At 43.6% G+C, this 16,507-nt stretch overlaps 1 long non-coding RNA gene across 2 annotated transcripts in view; it reads left to right on the top strand.

Moving 5' to 3' along the window:
* The window catches only part of LOC140689478 (uncharacterized), a 171,639-nt gene extending 162,162 nt beyond the window's left edge, over window positions 1–9,477 (top strand). For both annotated transcript variants that reach the window (XR_012064467.1, XR_012064468.1), the window contains exon 6: window positions 9,397–9,477. This is a non-coding gene — a long non-coding RNA (uncharacterized lncRNA). The remainder of the gene's footprint in view (window positions 1–9,396) is intronic.
* The last annotated feature ends 7,030 nt before the right edge of the window (window positions 9,478–16,507 follow it).

Here is a 16,507-nt window from a genome sequence, read left to right as displayed (position 1 = left end):
TTTCTTTATGAACAATCACTTTTCAAAATGTCTAAAGAAAATTATCATTGCAAATCAAGCCTCAAGTAGGAAATGTGAGTCAGAAAGTAATATGATCTTCAGCAGCAGGGCTTAACTGCTGAGTTCCTGCTACAAAATACGGGGGTGGGGAATTGAGGTAATTTTCTTTGTAATTCAGCCTCCCGAACGTGCTTTTTCCTGGATTCCACATACAATACAGCAACTCAAAGTGAACATATCTCCCCTGAAGTTCAAGACACCTGTGCTCCTATCAAGATGTGAACAAATGTAATTTTTAAAGTCACTTTAAAAATTACTAGATTAAAGACCTTTTGAAGTCTTTTATTTTGAGTGGAAGAATTATGGTTTAAAGCAAACCCTAGCATTCCTTCTTCTAAGTACGATTCTCTGTGTTTGATCGTCTTAAAGTGAGGCCTACCTTTCTTTGAGATGAAGGTTTAGGCTTAACTCATGAAGACTGCTTATTTCTCAAATTCCTCTTGGCAGCTGAGCCTATAAATGGAAAAGCCCAGATTTCTCTGCCACCTCACATTTTTTGTGGGCCAATGAATTCTTAATTTTTGTTCAGTTAGGATTGAGTTGATAAACAGGAAAGGCAAAAAGAGCAATAACCCATTCAAGAGAAGCTGGGACTCATATTTCTGGCTGAGTACCTCTGATGTAGCTGTTTGATGGGCAGGATGCATGTTGATCCAACAAAACAGGACGCCCTGCTTTGTACCCCATAGAGTGAAAGGTGCCGGGGGCTCAAAGAACAAGAAAAGAATGGAGGAAGTAAACTGTTGGCATTTTGTAGATGGGGAAGAGAGACTAGAGGAGTGAGAGAATTGAGGATATTGGAAAGAAAATAGTTAAAGTGATGCACTTGTGGGTGGAGCAAAGGGAGTGTTGTGGGGGGAGGTGTCGGGGAGAGCCAGATATGGGGGAAGCAGAAACAGAGAGCAAGTGAGGAAGTAAAGCTCAAGAACTTGGCAATGAGTGTCATTTAGTGCAGTGCTTCTCACACATGCAGACCCCGTAGGGATCTTTTTAAAATGCAGATTCTGAGTCAGTACGTCTGGGGCAGGCCTGTGATTCTGCATTTCTACCAAGTTCCCAGAAGGTGCCAAGGCTGCTGGACCAGACCACACTTTGAGTTGCAAGATTAGAGGATCCCAGTTTCATCTATTGGAACGTGAAGAATGCCCATACCCATGAACAAATTATTTATTAAGTGCCTGTTCTGTACCTAGCAATCTGCTAAGTGCTCTGAAGAGTTGGAAAGGAGATAAGAACCCCCTTGGGCAGGAGTTTAGAGTCTTAGAGAGGAGATAAGACATGCAAACACAAAACCGCAGGAGTGAAAGAGGGGAAACAGCGGGGACTGTGTATTAGAGAGCCTGGTGTGGCCGGAAGGCTCCGGGGAAGAGAGGGATCTAAGTGCAGTGGGGCCGAGACAGGCAGAAAGGCGGCATGAAAATGAGCACAGAGGGGAGAGTGTGGAAGGCGGGGGCTACGAATGGGCCGAGACCCGTGAGGCCTCCGTACTTACCCTACCCTGGGCTTGAGAAAGCTAAATGTTGGGGCTGGGTCTGAGTTCAGCCAAAAAGGTCATGTGTTTACTGAGCTCTCAGCACATTACTGGACGCAGTAACAGTCGTTTAGTAAGTGACTGACTCGAGGTCAGAGCACCCTGTGGACCACAGAACACCTACCGCTCATCTACTGATGGGCATTAATACTCAAGGCCCTGGGGTTCCAAAGATGAAAAAAATGGATTCCCAATGTAACCAGAGGATTAAAACATTAATAAGGATTGTGGCAGAACAATCTATTGAAGATATTTGTATTTTATTTGCTTTTGCTGCTGCTGATTGGAATGCAAATATTAGATTACGTTTTCTTCTTAGAAGAACAACTGTGAGTTTTGCATTAGGACACAGACTCTCTGAGGTTCAAAGCTTGCAGAAGCAAACCTCACCGAATTTTGGGAGGATTTGACCCACTTTAGGTTATGCTGGAGCTGCCAGAGGAAGAGGACTTCCCAGATCCACCTGTCCTGGAGCTAAGGCACATGGGTCACATATTGTAACACAGTGATAAACATGGCCATCTTGGTAACTCAGCCAGGGTCAGGAGCGATGAATGTATCTGATGAATGTATCTGGGAAAGAGGGGAAGGCTTCACCCAGGAGGGATGGACATTTGGGTTCAGCCTTAAAGGGTGAGGAGGAAGCCACCCACAGCTCCAGCAGAGCTGTGCTGAAATCCCTGTGCTAAGAGAATGATGTGCTATGGATTTTAATTACCAGGACCCATGAGGGGCTGTGACTGGAGGTGAACGTGGGCAGGCGGCTGAGGACAAGATGAGAGAGATTTTCAGCAGCAAGCAGGAGAGTTTAGACCTTTTCCTTGTTGTACAGTGGTGTCAGTCACAACTTCTCCACCTTGCTTGGATAAGATTTGATTGCACACACGTAATACTGGCATTTGGCTTTGAACCATGGTTAGGAAAACAATGATATCTTTGCCTAAACTTCCATCAGAAGTCTTTGTCTTCACTCAGCTATTTCCTGAATCATGTGGCAATAAAAGAGTGAAATAGAACAAGTGAGGCACAGGTGAATTGCTCTGCAACTTTTGTCAAGGGGCAACGTCCCTGAGCCTCAGTTTCCCCTGCTGCATGAAGAATAATGCTTTTTGGGACCACAAACTTAGTGGTTCTCGCAATGATAGTCCCGAGTGCTTCTTGTGAGCCTGACACATGCCTTATCTACCTGATCACCAACCACTCCATGAGATGGGCTCTGTTCTCAGTCCTTTTAGTTAGAGAAGCTAAAGCTCAAAGTATTTAAGTAATTTAAAAGACACATGTGGCTGATAATCACAGAGCTTATCCCAGATCTGTCTGCTTCGAGACTCTTAACCTATGCCCAATTCTGCAACACCCTGCACCCCTAAAATGGTCATTTTTAACCATCGCCCTCTCAAAGAAAATCTCAAACTCAAAATTGTTTCAAAGGACGTTTAGAACGCTGCTGGAAAGGAAGATAAAATCATCTGATGCTGGACTGGGGAGGACCTGATAAATCACTGGATTCACTTTTACAAGAGGGGACTGATGGCAGTCCAGGCGATAGAACTCAGCCACAGTCACACAGCTTGTCCTAGGAAGGGCTGGACAATGTGTTTCAAGTGCAGTGTATTGAAGACAGGCTCTGATAAATACGGATTGGGAGTTTTTGCATTCACTCATTTTTTTACTCCTTAGAGTGGAGACCCATTCTCTTGGCTTCCTTTATAATCCCCCATTTCACACTGACACTGAAAATAAGTATCCTGGGGTCTTGGGGGAGGACTGGGGTCAGACAGGTGTTTTTGAAGCAGATTGACAGTTCCAGACAAAGATCTGGATTCTGATGTTTCCTGGGAGATTTGGTAAGGGGTTGCTTCAGGAAAAGTACTGGAAAACTTGAAGTTTTTTCAAGATTAAAATAGATTTGATACTTTTTAAGATAAAAAATGGTAATATTGTCATAAATACGCTTGAAATATTAAGACCAAAACAGTATCAAGAATCTTAAAACTATTCTTACTCTTTGACTTAGTAACTAATTTCTAAGAGTGTATTTTAAGGAAATAATCTGAAATTCATAGAGATATGTCACATAGATGTTCATCTCAGTATTAAAATTTTTTTTTAAAAAGAGTATAACTAGGAACAACCTAACTGGTCAACTTCAGGGCAATGCCCACAACACAAAATATTACGAAACTATTAAAATATGATTTATAAATGACTTCAATAACATGAGAAAATATTTTTATACATTCTTAACTGGGGGAAAAAAGATGAAATAATATAAATAGCATGATCCCAGCAATGTAGAAAATGCATAGAAAGTAGAGAACACAGCAAAATGCTAACCATTTCCCTATGGGATTGGTAGAATTATAGGATTAAGAATAGTTTTACCTATGGTTACCAGGTGGGGAAGGGGATGGGAAGGGATAAATTGGGAGTCTGAGATTTGCAGATATATATAAAATAGAGAAACAACAAGTTTATACTGAATAGCATGGGGAACTCTATTCAATATCTGTAGTAACCTATAATGAAAAAGAATATGAAAACAAACAAAAAGAATAGTTTTACCTTTTCTCTGACCTTATCATAGTTTCCTAAATTTTTTACAGGAGAATGAGTTCCTTGTACAAGTAAGGAAAAAATATTAAAAAAAAAAAAAGAAACAGAATATCTTGTATAAATAGCAAAGACGATCTCTCGTGATAGCCCTGTTTTATTTTCCACTCGGAGCCATTATCCCACATTAACATAAAGCTCGGAATGGACGAGATAGTTTCAGCAACACTGGGAACTGGCTGTGAAGGTCCTTTCCAGACTTGTGGCTCAGAAAAGGAACCCACCTTCTGAGCTGAAAATCTGGGGTCTGGGTTCATGGGACTGAAAAAGCAGCTTTACAATACTGAGGGATGGGATGGGAGAGAGGGGCAGCTCTCTTGTTTTAAGACAGAAATGATTCTCCCTGGAGAAATAAAAGACCTCAAAGAATCACAGCATTTGATCTGAGAGGAACTTCACAGATGAACTAATCAACCCCATCATTTTTTCCCAGCTTTACAGAGATATAATTGCCATATAACATTGTATAAGTATAAGCAGTACAACGTGTGAATTTAATACATTTACGTATTGCAAAATGATTACCACCATAGCATTAACTAACACTTTGTGATATTGTGAGATAAATATATATATATAGTGATTTGGTCATGTGAATGAGCAAATGTATATTTCTCATATATAGTTGCTCTTCATCCACAGTACCTGGCTCACAGCTTTCAGGACCCTTAGAATTTTCTGCCATCATAATTGGGTTTCTATTAATGAAGGTAACTTTTGGATCCCACCCCAGAGTGGAGGCTGCTTTCCAGGAGAACCAACCACATAATTAGAGGGTTGGAACTTACAGTCCCATCCTCTGATTTCCTGGGTCGAAGACTGAATCAGCTGTCATTGGCCAGTGATTTAGTCAGTCATGACTGTGTAAGGAGGTCTCCACAAAACCCCCAAGGACAGCCTTTTGACTCTTTTTTGGAGAGCTTCAACACTGGGGAACCAGGATGTCACCTGGGCCCCACACTCCATGAGAACAGAAGCTCCTTTGTTCAGGACCTCGCTCTATGTATCTCTTCATCTGACTGTTGATTCGTGCCCTTTAATGTCTTTAATGAATGGGTAATCTGGTGAGCCCAAGGGTTTTCATGAGTTCTGTGAACCGTTCTAGCAAATTAAACGAGCACAAGGAGCGAGTTGTGAAAACCTTTGATTTACATTCAGTAGATGGAAGTACAGGTAACAACCTGGACGTGTGGTTGGCATCCCGAGTTGGAGGGGGTTCATCAGAACCTCCAGTTTGTAGCCAGTTGCTCAGAAGTACAGGTGGCAGCCTGGGTTTGTGACTGGCATCTGAAGTGGAGGGCAGTCTTGTGGGACTGAGCCTTTTATCTATGGAATCTGATTCCATCTCCAGGTAGCTAATATCAAAGTTGATTTGAATTCTTGGACACCCTGCTGGTACCTGAAAGTTGCTTGTTGGTGCTGGGAAACCTGCACACGCACACATTGAAACTGGGTCTAGGACCCCTTTGTCGATCTCCATCCCAGCCCCTGGTCCAGTGTGTTTTCACTGTCCAGTGCTGCCTCCCTAGCTTTGAAATAAATGTCTGTGTGCTTCCCACAGGCATCTGCAGTTGATTATTATAATGGAAACTGTGAATCTCCTCTGTTCCTCTGCATGATCCCAGCAGCAAGACCAGCACCAGTGGAAATCACACTCCTGACTCTTGGCCAATGTATTTCTGAAATGTTTAGATCCCAGACCAAAAGGGCAGCAACTGCAGAAGTTGGGCCCCTGGCAGAGTGTCTGTCCAGGAGCTGTGGTGGTAATCTGCGTTTCTGGAATTCATGAAAAAGTGAAAGGGAGAAGAGTGTCCAATGAATTGCCATTTTCAGAAACTGGTCAGCACCCTGGTGTAGTAGGAATATTCTTAGCCCGCTTTGGGGAAATTTCTCAACTCTTTCCTGGCCTTGGGAATAAACCACAAGGGGATGGTGGCCCTGGGAAGGAGAGCAGTGAGGAGAAGTTGGGATCCATGATGAGAGCAAGGAGCCCAATAAGCAGAACAGACCTCTAAACACAATGCAGAGAATCCTGTTGGGATGGAAACGCTGGGTGTGGCAATCATGGGGGAAAATGCGCTGGGGATGGAATCTAGCTGGGGGCCAAGGGAAACCCTCTCTGACAGGCAGAAATGGGTACCCACCTTACTCCTTCCAGGAAGCAGAGTTGCCTTAAGCTTTCAAGCTGAGGCTGCAACTGGGTCTGGGGCTCTCAACGTCAGACTCTTGCACTTTCTTCACTGAACCCTACCCCGCACCTGTGCTGTCCGTGGATGTATCCGCATCATTCTAGTTCTATTGGTACGTGGGATCCCAAAGCAACAGGAGCGACTCCTGGACACAATACTATTTTGGTGGAGACAGCAACACAGGTGTGTTGATAGCAACCAGAAGGATAAACTATCGGGGATGAGGGAGGAGCCTCTTCCAAGGTTTGACATACAAAATGACCTGTTGATGACAATAGAGGTCATCAATGTTTTCAGCCACCACCAGGAAAATTTGCCAGTTTCCCTGGCTTCTGTCTGAGGAAGGGAAAGGAACAGAGACACTCAGGATCACGATAGTTATACTAGAGAATACTTACAATACCACCTAACAGGGATTTGTAAGAATTCAATAAAGTAAAAAACAAAACAATGAATTCAGTGTGTATTACATGGCACATATTATAAGAGCTACATGCTGGAGGATTCAGGGTCATATAAAAGATATTGTTTCTGCCCTTATGGGGCTTTCAGTCCTCAATCCAAGGAAAGATGGTGTGTGAACCATTATTTATAAGCCCAGCAGGTAGCACTGCAGGGGAATACAAGCCACTCTAAAGTCACATCAACAGTATATCATATAGAACTTAGGGGAGGATCCAGATTAAATGAGATATGATGCATAAAGGTCTTAGCATGACCCCTAGCACATGGTAAATGCTCAGTACCTTGTAGCTGTTATTTTTGCTATTTCTGCTGGCCTGAAAAACATGCTTCAAGGGGGCAGCGCACTTCTTTCGACTGTGACTTGGGAAGGAAATGCTATGATTCATATGCCATTCATTCATTCATTTGTTCATTCAATATACCTTTTTTTAAGCATATATGTTTAAGGGGATGTACCTCAGTGATAGAGGTACAAAAATGCAGAGTCCCTACCCTGAAAGGGCTCCAACTCAAAGGACATAGACACATAATTGCAAAATGATACAACGAGACACACATTCTATAATACAAAAACCAATGAGTTCAATTCTGCCTCACAGGGTCCAAGAAGTCTTCACTGAATAAAGGGTGGAAGTTGAGTCTAGAAGTTCAACTTGTTTTATCACCAGTTCTTTCCTGGGTGTGGGGAGCTAGGCAAGGTGACTTTTATTTTTGTGTTCTTTCTGTATTTGATCTCTCATTTCAATCACTTAATGCATTGCAAAAAAAAAAAAAAGGAAGTTGGAAAGGGTTCCTTGCCAGGCTATAGCTACAGAATTTGGGACCATCAGAACAAACTCAGAATAGGCACCTTTCTTATAGGGGAATTTGCTTCCAAAATCACCATGAGGGGTCGGGAGTATAGCTCAGTGGTGGAGTGCATACTTCACGTGCACAGTGCCTGGGTTCAATCCCCAGTACCTCTGTTAAGGGAGGGGAGGAAAAATCATGAAACTGTCTCCATGAAGACCAGGACTCTGGAAAGTTTGTGATTTGATTAAAGTCTCAATGACTGTTATCTGTGTGTTAAAGAAGGTGAGAGATTTCTGCCTCCGCATCCCTCTGACAGTCATCAGATGGTTGCAGGAGAATGAAGCCTGGCCTCACAAGGGCCGTTTTCCAAGCTGTCACCCTTAGGCGGAGCCCTGCCCTCCACACTGTCACTGCCTGGGCACCACAGCAGCCTGGTGACAGAGATTGTCTAAAATATCTCACAGGGGGCGAAGGAAAAAAAGAATGAATGCTTAAAGCAGGTTCCAAAGTCCTCCTCTGAAAAGGAATGTGATGATTTGGTCGCTTCTCTGTGGCTGAGTGACAGAGCCCATCCCCACTCCACAGCCTCCAGTCTGCCAAGCCCTTGGGCTAAGTCAGGAGTAAGGGCCAGACTCAGCGTGTTGACTGATGGCCCAGAGAAGCACAGGGCCATCTGCTGCCTTCACGCGGGCGCCTATGAGGATCCTGCAGGAGAGGACTAGCGGAACTGAGTCTGCCAGGACCACGGCCTTGGAGAGCGCTCTCGTCCCTGACCCTGGGGGCCACCCCCACACAGCAGAAGCCGAGTTAGTTCCTGCGAGCTCTGGCTGCTGCAGCCATGCACTGGAGAAGAGCCCAACTTGTCTCTTTTCTAATCCATATTCAAAACAAGCAAGCAAGCAAACATGACTCTAGCAAAACAGGAAAAGAGAAAGAGCTTCTTCCTCAAGGGAGGAAGGCTGGAGAGGAACACTGTCCCCATGCCCTCTCCCTTCCATCCCAGGACCTGTACCTGCAGAGAGAAGCCCCATTCACCAGTAAAAGGAGATGAGATAATGTTTGGGTTTTGTCAGGGGAGAGGTTTGTTTGTTTGTTTTAAGATTGCAGGAAGACTTAGGAGCCTGATCTAACTGTGAAATGTGAATTTCATAAACCAATCAGTCTAATTTTTCATATGCCCACACTCCAATCCAGAGAAAGAAGAATCCGAAAGAATCTACCCTAGAAAGTCTGTCCCTGCAAAAAAAACAAAAACAAACAAAAAAGAAACCTTGGATGTTTAGGGGATGCAATGTCTTGATAATAAGATGCTCAGAAAGTTAGAAGCAGGAAAAGTAGAGAAGGAGGGAACGATCCTGGGTAAAAATCACCTACCCAGACTATTCTGTTTTCAGTAAAGCCCTGAATTGTTGCTGTAACCTGAAAAATAGTGCATTTCCTCTTTTACTATTTGTTCCTACCTTTGGCTGAATGGATCCCCAAGGAGTGAAGACATAGAGATAAAAGTTCAGACAAAGTCCGTCTGGAAATTCCACACTGAGGAGGAAAAGATGGTGGATTCCGGAAGGATTTTCATCAAGGTGATAACAGTGGTTATCTCCAAGTTGCAGAATTTTACACAGTTTTCCTTTGCTTTTTATATTTCTCTGGATTGTTTGGAATTTTTCTTTATAATAAAGCTGAACTCTGTTATTATCAGGAATGAAATACGATATACATATGACTGTGGTTTTCTCCTTCTTCCAGGGATCTCAGTAAAATAAAAACATGCGAATAAACTCAACAGTCAAGATAATTGGAGGAAACAGTGGAGGAGACACCCCCAGTACATTTTCAGAAGAAGTAAAGAGAATAAAAGCCCATCAATGGGTGATCAGGTCATGGAAGCCAGAATGGTGGTGGGGGTAGAGTGGTGGGGTTGCAGAGGAGATAATTCCAATTGTCTGCAAATGCACTGGCCAGTTGGTGGCTTCCCACACTCTCCTCACTCACACCTGAGTTTGGAGACTTGGCAGCTAAATTCTGGGCAAAAAGCAGAACTCCTGTCTCTATGTCATTGACATCTTTCTGAGAATTAGAGCTTCTAACCCTTGTGTAACCATTCCCTAGCTTTTGACATCTGAGAGCTTCCAAGCCAGACTCCTCTTTCAGCTCAACCAAGTGAAGCCTGTCTATCAACAAGCCCCATAAACCGATGGCAAGTGGATACCACTGAAGGGTAATGAATGGAATCTGCTTGAACTAAGGGTGCAGCGCGTGCTTCATGACATTGGGCCCGTAGTCTAATCCCACCTCAATGCCTGCCTCAGTGTCTGTGGAAAGAATTGATTAATGTATTAATGATTTCAGGTTATATTAACATAAAGTTTATTGGTTTCCAACCTTGAGAATCAGCCTAATAGATCTCAGAAGACTTAAATATGGTTATAGAAAAAAGATGTAATATGATCAACCTTGACAGTGTAAAAACACATTCCAGCTGTCAGAAAGTGAGAAGAGTATGGGGAGAAGAAGGGTGGAGCCCCCATATCTTAATCTAATTTAGTTGAGACCCAAAAGGCATTTTCTATGTCAGTTGTTGCAGCCGTTATGGAAAATAGTATGGAGGTTCCTCAAAAAATTAAAAATAGAACTACCATATGATCCAGCAATCCCACATCTGGGTATATATCCAAAGGAAATGAAGGCAGGATTTTAAAGAGATATCTACACTCCCGTACTCATGGCAGCATTATTCACAATAGCAAAGATATGGAAACAAGCTAAGTGTCCATCAGTGGATGAATGGCTCAAGAAGCTGTGGTATATATATATATACACCACATACATACACACACATACACAGTGAAGCAGGTTACAGGCTATGATCTGTGATCTGATCAGTGTTAATGTCAGGAAAAACTAGTAAGGCAACATTTATAAACACAGAATGTATGTGTTCACTATATTATTCACCAGCAATTGCTTAGTAGCAAAAGGTTAGGACTGGAAAATGTCAGGTATGTAGTAATCAACACAGCACTGGATATACTTCTGTGGCTTGAACTGCTGATAGTACAAAGACTGTGAGACCCTCTTAAAGCACAGGTACCATGTGCTGCTCTATTTCATGGAGTTTTGGGGGGATTAGTTTAGGTGGTTTTGGGTTGGAAAGACTGTTTGGAATTGTTGAAAGAAATTGACTTGTTCATATGAGCCAAGGAAAAATCTCCATGCCAACTCACCCAAACTAGACCATTGAAACACTTGGAATCTTTCTTTTCAAGGGTGTCCATGGGTTACGTATCGATACACTGAAGTTTTAAAATGTAAGATTTAATTTACTTATTTATGAAGAAATTATCTCTAAGAAACTCATTTTGTGGGGAGTAGTTTGGCTCACTTAACTGCACTGGAATGAGTTTTCCAGAAATGAAAGTGATAGCCTGAACTTCATTCTCAAAATTGTAGGTTTGAAGACTGGACTCCAAAAAGTGTATTTCAAACATAATGAAAAGGAAGTAACACCACTGAGTTTGCTTTTCTCAATTAATCCTAGTCGGATAAAGGAAGCACTATAAGTTGATATTACTAAATTGTAGGGCCAGGTCATACCGAGAATTAAACACGATGGTGTGGAAGTACCAGAATTCTAACAGTGCAGATATTCCACTCATGTTCAGAACACAAAATGGAAAATGAGACATTAGCATTTTGGTACCAAATAAACAGTGGCAGGTTCTCAGTTTCATTGAAAAGAAGAAATAAACTATAAAAAGAAAACATTGATGTATTATTAAATGTTTTTGCTTTCCATTTGCATTTTTATAAATGTAAAATGTAATCAATATTACACATATATGTATATAACCTGTTTATATCAAAATTCAATAAAAATATGACCAGTGTCCTGATTTTTTTAAACCCGGCCCACTTCACTTATTTCTGCTGTCTGCCTGCTGTGCAGGTAAGCATCTTTGCACCCCTGACCTGCAAGTCCCTGAACCTGAAGGAAGACTGGTTTCTGCACAGCACGTGGCTGTTGGGGGAGATTGAATATCTGAACTCAGGAGCAGAGCGCCACTTGGCCTGGGTGGAAACTCAGGGCATCACAACTTCATGAGCAAGTACCTGTGGACTGTGCCATGAGACTACTGTGTGGCTGGGACGTTTAGAGACTGGAGTTGGTGGCTAAAAGTTTTCAGTTCCCATGTGTCCGGTTTTGAAAGTGGGCCTAAGCATCAGTACCTTTGGCCTGAGCTAGCCCTGAGACATACAAAGATCTTTTGAATGGGAAATGGATGCCCTCTGAGAGAGAGCCTTGACTACTTGACTTCCTATTAATAGGACAAGGCGCGTCCTAAGTGATTGATTAAAACAATGAAAGATTAATTTATATTTTTGTCTCTGCTAGATCTCATGTACACAGATTAATCATAACTCTTGATTTGTTGGGGTTTTTTTGTTTATTTTTTTTTTTATTGAAGTATAGTCAGTTTATAATGTGTCAGTTTCTGGTGTACAGCATAATGCTTCAGTCATATATGAACATATATATATTCATTTTCATATTCTTTTTCACCATAAGAGAACTCTTGATTTGTGACACACTCTTATCACTAGCCCATGCATGGTCTTTTTTTAGTCCCTGGGTGAATGCATTTACTTTGTGTTTCAGTGCCGTGAATGTGTTCATATTCCAAGTTCCATACTGAAGAGTACTGAACATCATAATGAACCCTCCTCTGGGATCTCAGGAAGGGAGTGCAGACAGGAAAACCAAGTTTATTGAGCATCTGTCTACTCCTTGCCAGGCACTGTACTGGGCCCTTTGTAAACACTATCTATTTAATTTTCCCAAAGGTATCCCTGGCAAGCTGAGGCGAGCCAGTAACTCCTCACCTTTCCTGCCTGTGGTTCTTTCCCAGTCCTGTAAACGGGCCAGGCAGGAGTAGAATCCCCACAAGTGACAAGAACATTTCAGTGCAATGCTCTCAGGTGGTTGGGTGGTTTGATGCATGGTGATCTCCAGTTTTCACTGCTGAACTTTCAAATCTCATCAAAACAGCTCTTTGTTGCTATTTGCTGAGTTAAATCAGCAATGATTCGGCAAATAAGCCGACATAGCAGGTTCCTTATGGACAGATAGAATCAGGGACCTACCAAGTATCCGACTGATAAAGAAAAATGTGGTTTCAGACTGAAAGCATTGTGAGCGCCTTTGTCAGGATTGTTGCCTGTAAATAATAACTGACCTTTTTCTGTCAATGACTTTGAAAGAAAAAGAAGTCTCCCCCTGTCGATGGCAGTGTTTGTATTGGCAGGAAGAGTATGGGACGGGTGGATTGCTAAGAAGTTTGGAAATGTCTGTTAGGGTCTGATGCAAGCTGGTGTCTTGAATAACATTAATTTGAAAAAAAAAAAAAGTTCTGGACTAGAAAGTATCTCTCTTAGATTTAGAGCTGCCCTAAGTCCCCTAGCTGGCCCTTGCCTCAGGATTTTAAAAGTTTTCTTAGCTTCTGGCCGGACGAATCATGAGGAAATACTGCAGGGCCCTGTTTTCACTGCATGTCTCCTAAGGGCCAGGGACTGTGCTTGGTGCTGCTGAGTCAGTCTCTCCCTCAGGTGGCTCTCAGTCTAATGATGTTTTGAAATAGGACAGAGCTCTGAAAACTGTAATTCTGGGTCCAAAGAAAGAAGGGCCGTACGAAATACAAGGCAGAATAAGTCTTGGTGGAAGGAGCTAAAGATCAATGTGCTCTTTCACATAAGACTTGCAGACTTGCAGCTCGGATGTGTCAAAGGGCCTCTGTGACAGTGATGGAGAGAGGATGGGCAGCTGCTGGGCTGAGATGGGAAGATGATGACTCGTATGAGGATGCTTCCGTAGGTTTTCTTAGGTTTGAGCCACTGTGAAAAGAGAAACTCTGAGGAAAACTCAAAGAGATAGATAAGGAGAGCCAGACATCACCCTGCCAGCCCCCTTAGTGCTGCGGCCTCCCCTCCCTGCCCTTGACCCCTTCCTTTAATCTTCTTATGCATCCCGAGTGCTGTCAGGTGCTGATTTCATCAGAAGGCCTGGCCCTGACTGTCTTCATCCTACTCCCCACTCTGTCCTCCCTCTCGAGAAGCTAGATCTCAGCACAGCAAGTACTAAATCACTAAATGACCCTAATGGCTCAGTTCGTAATGACTGAACAGATATGCCTCTTCTTGGCCTGTCTCTAAGCGTAGCGCTCAGTCACCATACAAGAGGCTGGCAGGAAGAGGACTTGAAATTGTTCATTCTCAGAAGAGCCCCTAACGGCACCCAGTCCAGCCTCCTTTGTATGCACACTTCCTAAACCATCCTCTGCAGGCAGACAAGCCTGTGTCTTGGCAGCCCCTGACCCCTCCAGCCTGTGGGTGACTCAGAGACCAATCACATGCATGTCTTTATTTCGGGTCTCTCCCTTGGTAGCATTCAAGAGGATTAAGGTCTGAATTAAGGGCACAAAGCCCCTCTTCAACCCTGAGGCATCAGGGGAGGGGGAGTCTCAGTGTCAGTGAGACCTGGCCCAGGCACAGCAGAGAGAACAAGCCGCTACTCAGGCCGGCCGGCTGTTTACATCAGGGACACAGGCTCCACACCAGCTGCCTGGGCTCTGTGGCTGCCGACAGGCACGGTGGATAATGTGAGCATTCATCCTTCCAGCTGCTCGCACCACGTGCACTCGTGGGTGCGGAGGGGAGCTGGTGAATGGGAGGGGGAAGCAGAAAGGAGAAGGCAGCGTTTGGGAACCACAAAAGCTGAGCAGTAGGTGGCAGGGTGGTGTGAGCTTCTGTTGCCTGACCTGCCAAAATCTACAATGAGGCTAGTTAAACATAGCCAGCATTTCCAAATCCTCTTCTTGATATGATCCCCCAATGAGCTGCCTGCTAAAAAGGGCGGAGAGACCCAGTACCCTCAAACCAAGTTGGATGCAATTCAACCCTTCCCCCACAACCCCGCCCCCGTGGAGGTGAGCTGGGTCAGTGATTCTCTCTGTAATCTACTGATAAGAGTCCTGGATGGGAAGTTAGGGGAACTCAGAGATCGTCCCAGCCTCACCACCGTGTCCGTGACCTCGGAGTAGTTATGTAACTGTTCCGGGCTTCTATGTCCTCACCTTAAAATGGACATGATAACAGCTGTCCTACCTACTTCACGGGGTGGCTGTAAGGATGGCATGAAAGTACAACCATAAATCACGTTATACATGACAGGTCAATAGTGCCTCAAGACCAGGGGTGGGCAAGCTTTTCTGCAAAGAACCAGGTGGTAAATATTTTGGACTGTGTATCACATTCATTGCACTTTCTTCTTTGTGTGTGTATGTTTTTACAATCCTTAAAAAATGTAAAAATCATTCTCAGCTCCTGGGCCGCACAAAAACAAGTCCTAGTTTGCCAACTTCTGCTTTAGACAAACTGCAGGTGAGGGCTGGAGGTAGGGTCAGCTCTCCAGTGGTAGTGATAAATATAAATATAAATAAGGATTAATAGATGAATAGTAATGAATAGCCTAAGACTATAAATTAATATACATATCCGTGGTATTTTCTGACTTGTGGGCCTTATTAGTGAAATAGCTTGAACCCCAGCCCAAGGGCCATCTTGTTCAAGAGCTCTGAGACTATCTTGCCATTTACTGAGCTCTTGACTGTCTAGATTAGAGCATCTGTGCTGACTGGCTTAGTCATCTTGAACTGGAGGCCAGCCTGCAGCCTCAACTCGGCCTCAGAGATTCACTGGGTCATCATATTAATGCGACCTGGAGCAGACCCTCCTGCCCCGCTAGCCAGTGCTGCCTGGGCAGAGCTCCTGCAGGAGGAATGGGTTAAGACCTTAATTTGGGGACCACTACTGCCCACATAAGAAGCAAGTAACATTACTTGTGACAGTTAGCACGCAAGCAGTACTTCATTGACAACAGGTTTTTAAGTTGTATCGTTATTTCTCCCAGAATGCCCTAATGAGGTTAGCTGGCTTTGCCACTGTCATCTACCAAGAGGGGAATATTGAAACACAGTTCTTGAGACACTAAAGTCAACTCTTAGGATTGGGTGGGGCAATGGTTTCTGGTTCCTTCTGACTCTGAAGTCACAGTCCTGCTTCTCCTTGTATGTCTTTTTTTTCTTTCCTTGTCCTCACTCCTTGTTTGAAGGTATTAGAAGAGCCCTGGAATGAAGCCTGGATGAAAAAAACAGAGAGCAAAGAATGTTGGTTTCCTTCTCTTCCCTGCCAAACTATTTCAAAGGGCAGATCAGAACCCTGATCTAGACTAGAATAATGAAAGCAGCCAGGGTCAGGTACCCCCACCCAAGAAGCAGTGCTGACGTGATAAATCTTGCTTTCGTTGATACTGTGTGGAAATATGATGAAATAAATGCAGCACTTTAGAACTAGGTACTTACCTTCTTTTGACAGGGAGTGAGAGAGAGCCGGAGAGGGTGTGAGCTTTTGGTTGTGTTCGGAGCTAAGACTAGCACTGCAGGCTGAGTCTGGACCAGCCCATTGCCTCCTGCATCCTGTGGTTTCCCAGGGTCTCAGCTGCCTGGATGGCTGCATCTCTGCAGAGCTACCTTTTATGTTTTTTGTCATTTCATTGCTGTAATTTCGAGAAGTCTTCTCCCACTCCAGGAGAAAATCTCTATCATTTCTAATTTTGATACAATGCTTTCCCTCTGAATGATTATTTCATTTTGTTAGCCCTTGGAGCTAAAAGCTCAGCACTACAGTTCCAGCGCTGCACAGAGTACAGCTCTGTTCTGCAGAGAATAGTTCTAGTCTTTGAACACAAACCACTTCAAACATGGACCAAGGATCTTATAAATACCTGGCTCTGGTCACAAGAGGG

The sequence above is a fragment of the Vicugna pacos genome, chromosome 26 (genome assembly GCF_048564905.1).
Source record: "Vicugna pacos chromosome 26, VicPac4, whole genome shotgun sequence".
Taxonomy (NCBI): Eukaryota; Metazoa; Chordata; class Mammalia; order Artiodactyla; family Camelidae; genus Vicugna; species Vicugna pacos.
This window is presented reverse-complemented; position numbering and strand designations above follow the sequence as displayed.